The 12349-nt window shown below is 43.9% G+C and overlaps 1 non-coding gene across 1 annotated transcript; it reads left to right on the top strand.

Moving 5' to 3' along the window:
* Positions 1-3910: 3910 nt before the first annotated feature.
* Trnap-agg (transfer RNA proline (anticodon AGG)) lies at positions 3911-3982 on the top strand. Its single transcript has one exon. It is a non-coding gene; the product is annotated as a tRNA-Pro (tRNA).
* The last annotated feature ends 8367 nt before the right edge of the window (positions 3983-12349 follow it).

The following is a 12349-nucleotide window of genomic DNA, read 5'->3' as shown; positions in this document are numbered from 1 at the left end:
ATAGTACCTGAGACAATCAGAAAGTAAACCATAGATTCCACAAGGAATAAAGGTGTGATGTGGAACAAAAAGGAAACTCTATCTACTATCTAGGAACAGCTCTTATTTTAATACATTACAAAGAATAGTGGAAAATACTGTAGCAAGTAATCCAGCAATCTAAGCAGCTTTATTATGAGCAAAAAGATAATTACATGACGCAACATAAAAAGTAAATGGGATATAGAGAAGACATAGACGGGTGGGGTCAGAAAGCAAGAAGAACCATTAGCTCTTAAAATAAATGAGACTTTTCGTAAAAAGTCCTCGTGGTGTTGCAAACCTTTCTAAAAAGTACACTATTTGCCCTTAAAAATTGCTACACTACGAAGACGACGTGCTACAGACGCGAAATTTAACCGGCAGGAAGAAGATGCTGTGATATGCACAATGCTTTTCAGAGCATTCACACAAGGTTGGCGCCGGTGGCGACAACTACAACGTGCTGACGTGAGTAAAGTTTCCAACCGATTTCTCATACACAAACAGCAGTTGACCGACGTTGCCGGGTGAAACGTTGTTGTGATGCCTCGTGTAAGGAGGACAAATGCGTACCATCACATTTCCGACTTTGATAAAGGTCGGATTGTAGCGTATCGCGATTGCGGTTTATCTTATCGCGACATTGCTGCTCGCGTTGGTCGAGATCCAATGACTGTTAGCAGAATATGGAATCGGTGGGTTCAGGAGGGTAATACGGAACGCCGTACTGGATCCCAACGGCCTCGTATCACTAGCAGTCGAGATGACAGGCATCTTATCCGCATGGCTGTAACGGATCGTACAGCCAAGTCTCGATCCCTGAGTCAACAGGTGGGGACGTCTGCAAAACCACAACCATCTGCACGAACAGTTCGACGACGTTTGCAGCAGCATGGACTATCGGCTTGAAGACCATGGCTGCGGTTACCCTTGACGCTGCATCACAGACAGAAGGGCACGCGATGGTGTACTCAACGACGAACCTGGGTGCACGAATGGCAAAACGTCATTTTTTCGGATGAATCCAGGTTCTGTTTACAGCATCATGATGGTCCCATCCGTGTTTGGCGACATCGCGGTGAACGCACATTGGAAGCGTGTATTCGTCATCGCTATACTGGCGTGTCACCTGGCGTGGTGGTATGGGGTGCCATTGGTTACACGTCTCGGTCACCTCTTGTTCGCATTGACGACACTTTGAACAGTGGACGTTGCCTTTCAGATGTGTTACGACCTGTGGCTCTACACTTCATTCGATCCCTGCGAAACTCAACATTTCAGCAGGATAATGCACGACCGCATGTTGCAGGTCCGGTACGGGCCTTTCTGGATACAGAAAATGTTCGACTGCTGCCCTGGCCAACACATTCTCCAGATCTCTCACCAATTGAAAACGTCTGGTCAATGGTGGCCGAGCAACTGGCTCGTCACACTACGCCGGTCACTACTCTTGATGAACTGTGGTATCGTGTTGAAGCTTCGTGGGCAGCTGTACCTGTACACCCCATCCAAGCTCTGTTTGACTCAATGCCCAGACGTATCAAAGCCGTTATTATGGCCAGAGGTTGTTGTTCTGGGTACTGATGTCTCAAGATCTATGCACCCAAATTGCGTGAAAATGTAATCACATGTCAGTTCTAGTATAATATATTTGTCCAATGAATACCCGTTTATCATTTGCATTTCCTCTTGGTGTAGCAATTTTAATGGCCAGTAGTGTATTTTGTTTCTGTCTCTGACAATTTGTTTTATTAGTTTCAGTGAACAGTGCCGTGGAATATCTGAGACCAGTCTGTTTAAATAAGTCCAATGAAATGGAAATGACACTCACTTCTCCCAAAGAAGTTGTATCCACCATCAGTTCCTTGAAATCATAGTATTCCAGTGGTTATAACATATGAACGAAGCCTACATGGAATGATTAAACAAAGAGTGTTCATGTGATTTGAGTACTATCTTAAGTTATTAGTGTAATCAATCAATTATCAGCGAAACATTTCCAAACTATCGATTGATTTCACTTTTTCCGTTTTTTTACAAAGATATTTGAAAAGGTTGTGTTGAAGAGTCTTCCCAAGCATCTGACTACAAATATTATATTGCCGTAGTCACAGTTTGGGCTCCTTAAGGGTTCCGATATAGATGGGACTATTTACAAGTACAGTGAATATGTACTCAACTCATTAGAAAAAAATCTGAAGCTACTGGAATTTTCTGTGATTTGTCAAAAGCATTTGGCTGTGTGGATCACGCAATTCTCTTAAGTAAATTGGAATATTAAGTTTCACTAGCAGTACGGCAAAACGGTTCGAATCTCACATAACTAAATGGAAACAAAGGATGTCGTTGCGCAATACCTGTTGAGTAAGCAATCAGTCTTCGTCTGATTCGGAATTAATTACGTGTGATGTTCCTCAAGGTTCCAGCTTGTGCGTTGCTGTTTCTTCTGTACGTTAATGACCTCTCGTTGTTACATTGCCAGATGCTAAGGTTGTTTTGTTAGCGGATGATACAAACATTGCAATAAATAGCAAGTCAAGTACGAATTTAGAAATGACTGTTAATCAAATTTTCACTGACATTAATAAATATTTGAATCTAATTCACTGACAAACTTTTAAGAGACCCAATATATGCAGTTCAGGAGCTGTAAGTAATTTCCTTCGAGGACGTGAATAACTTATGAAGACTTACAGACAGAGGTGATTCGCAGTGTTAAATTTCTGGGATTATAACTAGATTCTAAATTCAGTTGGGATGCACATCCCACAGAATTTTTGAAGCGTCTAAACAAGTCTATATTTGCAATATGAATGATCTTAGAAGTAGGAGATATAAATATAAAAAAAGCTTACATACTTCGGTTACTGTCATTCTACTACATCATATGGGATCATAAGACTCATTTGTGATGTAAACTCAAGTAGTCAACTAAAGACGATTGGACATTCAACAAACAGTGTCGCCGCGGTCCACAACTAATTTTTGATGTTTCCAGAATGAGAGTTTCACTCTGCAGCGGAGTGTGCGCTGATATGAAACTTCCTGGCAGATTAAAACTGTGTGCCGGACCGAGACTCGAACTCGGGAGTTCGAGTATCGGTCCGGCACACAGTTTTAATCTGCCAGGAAGTTTCATATATGCAGTTTCATATCAGCGCACACTCCGCTGTAGAGTGAAAATCTCATTCTGGAAACATCTCCCTAGCTGTGGCTAAGCCATTTCTCCGCAATATCCTTTCTTTCAGGAGTGCTACTTCTGCAAGGTTCGCAGGAGAGCTTCTGTTAAGTTTGGAAGGTCGGAGACGAGGTACTGGCAGAAGTAAAGCTGTGAGGACGGATCGTGAGTCGTGCTTGGGTAGCTCAGTTGATAGAGCACTTGCCTGCGAAAGGCAAAGGTCCCAACTTCGAGTCTCGGTCCGGCACACAGTTTTAATCTGCCAGGAAATTTCAATTTTTGATGTTTATAGTTGCCTAGTAATGACAATGCCTTTGTTCTTTTTCTGTAGCATTGCGAAGAGCCTTCGAAGAGGACTTCAATTACATAACGTGCGTGAAAAGTGATCAAATATTAACAAGAAAACAGCAGTGCAAACCGCTGTCCTTAACATCAGAAGAAAGGTGTCTCATTTGCGCGTGCAGTGATTCGCAGCACAGTTATCTTCTTACTATTTTCATACAAGCTGTGATGAAGTCCTCTTTGAATGCTCTTTCCAATGTTACAGAAAAAGTATACAGTCTCACTAAAAACATGAAGGTACCAATAGCCCAGGAAGGCCGCCGACCGCGGGAATTCGCGCCGCCCCCATCCCGCCAGCGTACACGAGACTTCCAGGGCACCCTGGACGACATCTAGGGACTGCAATAATTGGCATTCGCCGTGTCACAGGGCTCGTTGGTCTAGGGGTATGATTCCTGCTTAGGGTGCAGGAGGTCCCGGGTTCAAATCCCGGACGAGCCCTAGCGTTTTGTGCAAACTGATCGCACGTCAGTGGCTGAGTCAGCGCAAAAAGCTCGCCGTCAATATCAAATGAATTTCTTATTCGATGTGAGCAATTGACACTCTGGTCCGACGCGTGAAGGCGATTACGAAGGTTTCGGGTACAGATGGTAACTAATTCGGTGTAAAATTCGGTAGCTAGATATAAAGATAAAGAACAGTAAATTTACTTTATCGATGTATTTGGACCGGTCTGTCTTAGCTTCCTCAAACTGTATGTCGCAGCCAAGATGCTAACTCACTATTCGCAAAAGAAGTTACGCACTAGATTAGAGACGAGACAACTTGTGACACATTAAGGTTCTGTGGCACACCGGGACTCCAAAGCAAGCGCCTAACTTTGGAGGGCAGTTCTCACACTGTTCTATCATCACAGCACGCCTGACGTTTGGATAAGACAACCGATTGGGACCTCTTCCTCGTCACCGCTCACTTATCACCTAGAGTCTCTCACTCAGCGTTTAACTCTTAGCAAATGACAAACTGGAGAAGTAGCTACGGGTTTCCCACTATCGGCATTTGCAACCCTAGGCATCATACAGTGCGAATTTCTGTACTTATAAATGTTGGAAAATGACCTGTCTCGTGTGGCCACATGATGAAGAGAGACTGCAGTACATCCACCACTAGCTTAACCAACTGCATGCTAATATCTAATTCATCAGGGAAACTGAAAATAATTGTGTGCTAACATTCCTCGATCCGGAATTATTTATAGAACTTGATGCATCACTGGACCACAGAGTGTAGAAGGGCACTTGAAAGCGGTGCTGAAGAACCTACGATCCTGTTCCAGAGCCAGTGACTGCAACAGAGGAACGATACATAGCACTATGGAAACACAAAATAAAACACAAGTGATGAAGAAACAGAACAGCACTTCTCTCTCACTCGGTACATATAGGACGTAAGTGAAGGAGTTACTAACGTTATCCAGGACGTGTGGAAAAAGCTCGTCGGTTGAAGTAGCAGCAAAATCAACGATGTCATCAGCTATACAAAGGATGCTGTCAGTAAAGCTACACATCCCCGGAGCGTATGAAATCATCAGTGAGTGGGACACAACTACGCATTAACACATGCCTAGCAGACACAAGAGACATACAAGAAACAAGCGAGTCAACAGTGGTTGCGCATCATAAGACGTGCGGCAAAACTATGCAGCACCAGGAGGTTATATTCATGTATTTAAACACCTGAACTATTATAATGATTTGATTAAGAATCCTATATCATTTCGTAATCAGATGATCCTATGCTTCTATCAATTAAATATTGTTATGTGGGTGGTCTATGGCTTATGCTACACTAGGGCCATCCTTTTCTAATTAATTTAATCCGGTTCACTGAGTTTTAATAAAAGTATTTGAGCCTACCGAAGTACGCAAGTTACAAATGACCACTACCCCTAGCTGTTTTTGTGTCCATAACCTATGAATAACATTTGAAAACGGACTCCATCAGAATAGTTACATTTAAAATACGGTAGTACTAATTAGGATAGTATATCACACTGAAGTCAGTGGCGGCTCGTAACCGAACATAAGCCATGATGTCATTAGCGGCTCGCTTTTGAACTATGTTTACTAGAAGTTTTTTGCTTCTCTTATAGAATATTTTCATGCTCGTAAATTTTCGGTATTAATTATGAGTCACATCCTCAAGTCAGTTCATAAACGTTGATGAGCCGAATTATTACGAGTACCTGCTTTGCAGGCCCACCTTTGGAACGCAGTCTCGCCGCTATTCTGCTTGGTGTCAGTTCTCTACGCACAGTTCACGTAATTCCCTTAAATTAGCCCGGCCGCTGTGGCCGAGCGGTTCTAGGCGCGTCAGTCCGGCACCGCGCTGCTGCTACTGTCACAGGTTCGAATTCTGCCTCGGGCATGAATGTATGTGCTGTCCTTAGGTTAGTTAGGTTTAAGTAGTTCTAAGTATAGGGGACCTCAGATGTAAAGTCCCACAGTGCTTAGACCCATTTGAACCCTTAAATTACGGGCAATCGTGCAATGAAGCGGGCTGATGTGGTCCATAGGGTTCAGATCACTTGAATTTAGTTGTCAAGACAATGCCATAGCCCTAGGGGTAGTCCATAATAATGTTTAAGTAGTACCCAGCTATCATGGCAGCATTGATTACTACCACAAGTGCCATGGAAGCCAAGTTAAATGTCACCCATCGCATAATACTTCCCCCACCAGCCTACGTCTTTGGCGATGTCGTTGTCTCGAGCTACTGCTCACCCGGTGTAAAACGAAAAATTCATCCGACCAGAAGTCACGTTTCCACTGATCCAGGGTCCAATCTCCATGGTCCTTTGCCAGCTGCAATCGTAATTGAGGATGCAGTTGGGTCAAAATGGTGTTGTCTGCTATTAATCTCAATTTTCAATAATGTTATTTAGCGATATGCTCCGAAACAGTGATTTATTCACCAGCTTTTTACTCTCTCCTGTAACCGATCGCCGCCTAATGCTTCACAGAACGAACAATCCTCCGATCTCAATGTTATGTGACGTCCATCACCTTGTCGGCTACTAGTGGTTCAACCGCACTCCAGCAGTTCTCCATACACTCTCACGACATTAGCACGCGAACAGCCGACCAGCATAGCCGTTTTCGAGATTCCAAGCCTTTCACACATTCGCTTGTCGGTGGATTTCCCCTCTGCGGCCCATATCGTCGCTTCAGTTATTCTCCATTCGTCTCTGCTCCGTGGTTGGCAGTGGTCTGAATGTTTCGGCTAGTCAGTCCATAAACAAGGCGTAAAAAAATGGTCACTTATTCCCGCAGGGGTAGTATTTATCAAAAGCAGAAGAGAAGTCCCTATCAAATGTTCCACAAAATTTCGGGCATGCAGCCGCATAAATTTCACTTCTTCTTCTAATATTTCGGCTGTGTATCCGTGGCCGCGTGCGCAATATCGCGTCTACGGGTTTACAAGGACGGAGCAAGTGCTGGAGCGTCAGTTACCTCGGTTCTCTCTCAAGATGGGTGGACGATATATAGCCGGAATATTAGAACAAGTGACATTTTTGCCGCTGCTCGTCCGAAATTTTATGTAACAGTCATTGCGTCTCGAAAATATGGAGATGCAGTTCCTGTAACATGTCCGGAAAACGATACCTGTTGAGGTACGGACCAGTCTGCTACATATTTCCATCAATGTGTCATCTGTAAGTATGCACTACAGGCTGTATTTTATGGGGTTACCACCTATCCTCGTACATTCTTCAGCGCCTTTGTGTAGCAAATAAACCACTCTATGAAACAGACCTAGTTCCTTTTGGATTGTGTCACATGCGTTGATCACAAGTTCTTGTAATGTCTGCACATTGTCGATGGTTTCGTCATACATGAGACCTTTGAAATGTGGTCGTAGCTATAAATCTAGCGAATTCATGCCCGCTGAACAGGGCAGCGTGGAAGATGTCATTCTGCCGGACCTCCTCCGCCAATCCACCACCAATGAAAACTTTCGCAAGATCCGCAGAAAATGGTTTGGTACTGTCGTGTATAAACCACACTCTATGTCTTTCTGCAAGAGTAATGTTAAACAGCGCTGATAAATCATTGTGCAATGAACATTAATAGTAAAACGACCTACACCACCGAATACTACACTTTAACACGTCATAAGTAAAACAGTTAGTGTCTGAACAGGTATGAGTTTCCGGACATACCACTATAAGAATTTTTCTTCTATTTTTTACCAGATTACGTCCTCTAAAAATATGTGACACATTTTAACGTTCTATCCCTCAGTCTCTAAAACGGAACTCTTGCAGAATCACTTCGTTTTCCGTATGTCTGTCTGACTGTTAAAAACCCTTCGTCTTAAAAACGTGTGGACGTTTCAAGTTGAAATTTATGTCAAATTTATGTCACTATAGTCTACGGTCTCATAGTGATGTAATAAATGTAAGCTTCCAAGTCAGTGCAATCAAAAGGCACGGCGGTTGAAGTCACGTATTTATTCTCCCAAGCTCCATTATTAAAACCTATAAGGTATCCACTGACCTAAAATCACGAAAGTTGCCAAGAAGCATGTTTTCACAGTAAAAATAGAGGAAGAAGATCATAAAATACTTGATTTGTAATTATATAAGGGGACGAAATATTTCTTTTGTCATTTGTTATCTGGTTTCAAACTAAAAATTAAATTCAAATGAAAGTATGGTCCAGACCTTTTTAGGTTCCAAAATTAAAACATTCGCGAAATTCTTGGGATTCTCAGGACCGGTATCTTGCCAGTATCTTTCCGATGACAGGCAAAAATCGTAGACAATCGCATTTCCCGGGAGAGATGAACCGTCTATATGATCAAAAAGTCAGTTTAAATTTGAAAACTGAATAAATCTCGGAATAATGTAGATAGAGAGGTACAAATTGACACACATGCTTGGAATGACATGCGGTTTTATTAGAACCAAAAAATACAAAAGTTCAAAAAATGTCCGACAGATGGCGCTTCATCTGATCAGAATAGCAATAATTAGCATAACAAAGCAAGACAAAGCAAAGATGATGTCCTTTACAGGAAATGCTGATGTCCACCATCATTCGTGAACAATAGCAGTAGTTGAGGAATAATGTTGTGAACAGCACTGTAAAGCATGTCCGGAGTTATGGTGAGGCATTGGCGTCGGATGTTGTCTTTCAGCATCCCTAGAGATGTCGGTCGATCACGATACACTTGCAACTTCGGGTAACCCCAAAGCCAATAATCGCACTGACTGAGGTCTGGGGACTTAGGAGGCCAAGCATGACGAAAGTGGCAGGTGAGCACGATATCATCACCAAACGACGCGCACAAGAGTTCTTTCACGCGTCTAGCAATATGGGGTGGAGCGCCATCCTGCATAAACAACGTACGTTCCAGCAGGTGTTTATCAGCCAGGCTGGGGATGATGCGATTCTGTAACATATCGGCGTACCTCTCACCCGTCACGGTTGCAGTTTTCCTGTCCAGCGCCATCTGTCAGACATTATGTGAACTTTGTTTTTTTCTGTTCTAATAAAACCCCATGTCATTCCAAGCATGTGTGTTAATTTTTACCTCTCTATCTACATTATTCCGTGGTTTATTAAGTTTTCAAATTTAAACTGACTTTTTGATCACCCAGTACATGATTATATTTGTACGGAACCCTCAGAGTGCGAATCCCATTAACACCTTGACAGTTCTTTCTAAAACATTCTGTATATTAATGCGACGACATGGTCACATAGGGAGCGAAGCTGTATTAAAGAAAGGAGAAGGTTCACCCTCACTAGCGTTGATGCATATCGGCAGGGTATGTGTCAGAAGCAATATCGTGAAATGAATATGGGGAAATTTAGTAGGGATCAAAAGACAGCAGCAGAAAGAGGGGAAGAGGGTCGGTGGGTAGGATCGTAAAGCGTGCAGCGTGACACTGAGGAGGCGGGACCTGGCTCGGGATTAACAGGTACCCGGGCGGACGGTGCGCGGCTGTCTCGGCAGCAGATAACAGGCGCGCCTGACGTGTAGGCAGCGCCGCGTCACGACGTAACTCAGAGAGGACGGCGGCCTGCGTGCCTCGCTGCCATCGCCAGCTTTACGACCTGCTGTCTGCCCGCTTGATATTTACCTGCCCTATCGAGGGGCAGCAACCTAGTAAATCTTTATTGCCCCTCAACAGTGGGCCGGCAGCGTACAGCCCAGTATGCTCCGTGAATAAAAGGGCACGCACCCTTCAAGAGCCTGTCCTAGAGAGCGGGCTATCCACAGTGCTTCCAGGGGGAGGAGCTTCCATACGTAGCTTTGCTACGTGACACGCCAGTATTCATCAGATTTCGTCGTTAGTATTCAGAACAGTGAGCCAACGAACTAGCGCACTACCCTGTGATGATTTGCAGGGTGCAGACTTTTCGTGAACAAGCCACAAGGCCTGCCACCAGTCTCTAATGCTGTATGGTCCAGGTCAGTGACAGTGGGTGACTGCACTAGGTAAGATAAGTCAATACCTCTCACATTAGAGTCGGGTTATTCAGAAAAAATACTTTTCGTTTCGTACGCACTCCAAGTTGATAAAATTGGTATTTCACCAGTCATCATAATTAATCTCTAATTATTCGCTATTAAACTAATTTTCTCCAATGATCTGAGATCGCCGTCGGCTTGCCTAACCAACGGACTACAGGCTCATGGGGGGGGGGGGGGGGCGGACGAATTTCCTGGTTCCTAATTGTCGTAAGGTAGCGACTACTGCATGAGATTAGCCAGCTCTTAGTTCCAAATTCAGCCCAAGGCTACATACCGCGAAGGACATCAGAGTTCCTGCCGTTTTCGCGGAAGTTGGTGACCCCTCAGTAATCCCAACCCCTGGGTCGAGGAAACTAACGTAGCCACAGCGATGGTCAGGTTGGCTCTACGGCCCTCATATTGTCTTTGGAAGCTTACTATGCCGATGGCTCTTCGGCCACAAAAGTGTCGAGAGACTCCATGATCAGGCATTTGTCACTAGTTGAACAGAAATGAGCAGTTAGAACGGTTGTGAGTTCGTGACCGGCAGCCATGTCGGCGAGCATATTTTGTGCAGAGTTTGCCGCGATGGACCGTTCCGCTCGCGAGGTTGCTGGTAGTTAAATTCATCTCCCAGTTCATATTCTGCAGCGTTCGTAGCTATACTCCTAATCATTCAGTACACAATAGAAACGGGTGCTGTCCAAGACAATACCGCACTAGTTACTTGACGTTACCGTTCAAGCTAGTGAACAAAGTTATCCATATATTCTCTCCACGCACTCTCTCGTAGTTCAAGGGCTGGATCGTTTTAATTTGATGGTTTTCATGCAACTGAATATTTTATATTCGTGTCCAACAACAAGAAGCAATAGGACCTGGCGATAATAAATTTACTGTTTTACTCATGTATCTGGCTGCGTCGCCAATTTATTGTGTGTTGTTAGAGGAACAATACAGTAGATTTTATCATAACTGACGCCTTTTCTCTTGTCTGTAGACCCCTTCTGTATCGTATTGTTTGTATTAATTAACCATCAACTTAACCCCTCCTAGCAGAGAATTAGTTCGCAGCCAATCACGTTTGAAGCAGCAGCCGACAGGTAGGTGAGTGACAAACCTCACAGCTTGCAGGGAAACAGAGATATCGTCTACACAAGTAATTATTTTGCCTCATTTCTGCAAATTAAGGTTCATTAGAATTCACGCCATTGTCTATAGCAGACAACAACAGCTACAGATCGTCTTGTTGTGTGGGGGTGGTTTTAGCAGGAACGCCACAAATTCATCCCCCTTAATCTCTCCATAAGGGAGGCATAAAAACGCCATCTTGTAGTCTAGTCTCTATAAAATCAAACTATCCTACCAGTCCTGAATGTTTACAGACTGAGTTAATTACAGGAAATAAAGAAACAATAAGGTATTGGTTTTTAATGGTTCAGGTGGTCTACATAGTTCCCCACCCCCCCCTCCTCCCTACTTCAGTACAACGCACAGAACTTTCAACCACGTTAAAATGTTTGAAAAGTTCTTTAGGATGGTGCTCAACTCGCCATTTATGTTGTACTGTACGTTGAACCTTCGTGTGAATTTCTGCACATTCTTGTTTTGTGATAGGCTCGTATTGGTAACACCAAACCATGTCGTTTCTGATTATTTGTTTCCAGGAAAGAACTGTCCGCATTTTGCATTCCAGTCAAGTCACTGCAGGCGTCCACTTGACTCTCTTTCCTTTCGAGAATCAAGGTCTGCGGGAGAAACACTGCACACATTATTCTCTTCCTCAAAACATTCTTGAAAATATTTTGAACACTTTTGTTAGAGACATTGCTTCACAGCGATTTGTGAAGCAACTATGCTGAGGTACTACTGTCACACGTCCACTGCTTAACATTGCCGACCTGCAAGTTATATGTAGATCCCACATCTGTAGTTGACAGGTGTTAGTGCTAGCTACCACCATACTTCTACATCTACATCTACATTGATACTCCGCAAGCCACCCAACGGTATGTGGCGGAGGGCACTTTACGTGCCACTGTCATTACCTCCCTTTCCTGTTCCAGTCGCGTATGGTTCGCGGGAAGAACGACTGTCTGAAAGCCTCCGTGCGCGCTCTATCTCTCTAATTTTACATTCGTGATCTCCTCGGGAGGTATAAGTAGGGGGAAGCAATATATTCGATACCTCATCCAGAAACGCACCCTCTCGAAACCTGGCGAGCAAGCTACACCGCGATGCAGAGCGCCTCTCTTGCAGAGTCTGCCACTTGAGTTTATTAAACATCTCCGTAACGCTATCACGGTTACCAAATAACCCGGTGACGAAACGCGCCGCTCTTCT

The sequence above is a fragment of the Schistocerca serialis genome, chromosome 8, assembly GCF_023864345.2.
Source record: "Schistocerca serialis cubense isolate TAMUIC-IGC-003099 chromosome 8, iqSchSeri2.2, whole genome shotgun sequence".
Lineage (NCBI taxonomy): Eukaryota > Metazoa > Arthropoda > Insecta > Orthoptera > Acrididae > Schistocerca > Schistocerca serialis.
The sequence above is the reverse complement of the archived record's forward strand: the minus strand, read 5'-3'. Positions and strand labels throughout refer to the sequence as shown.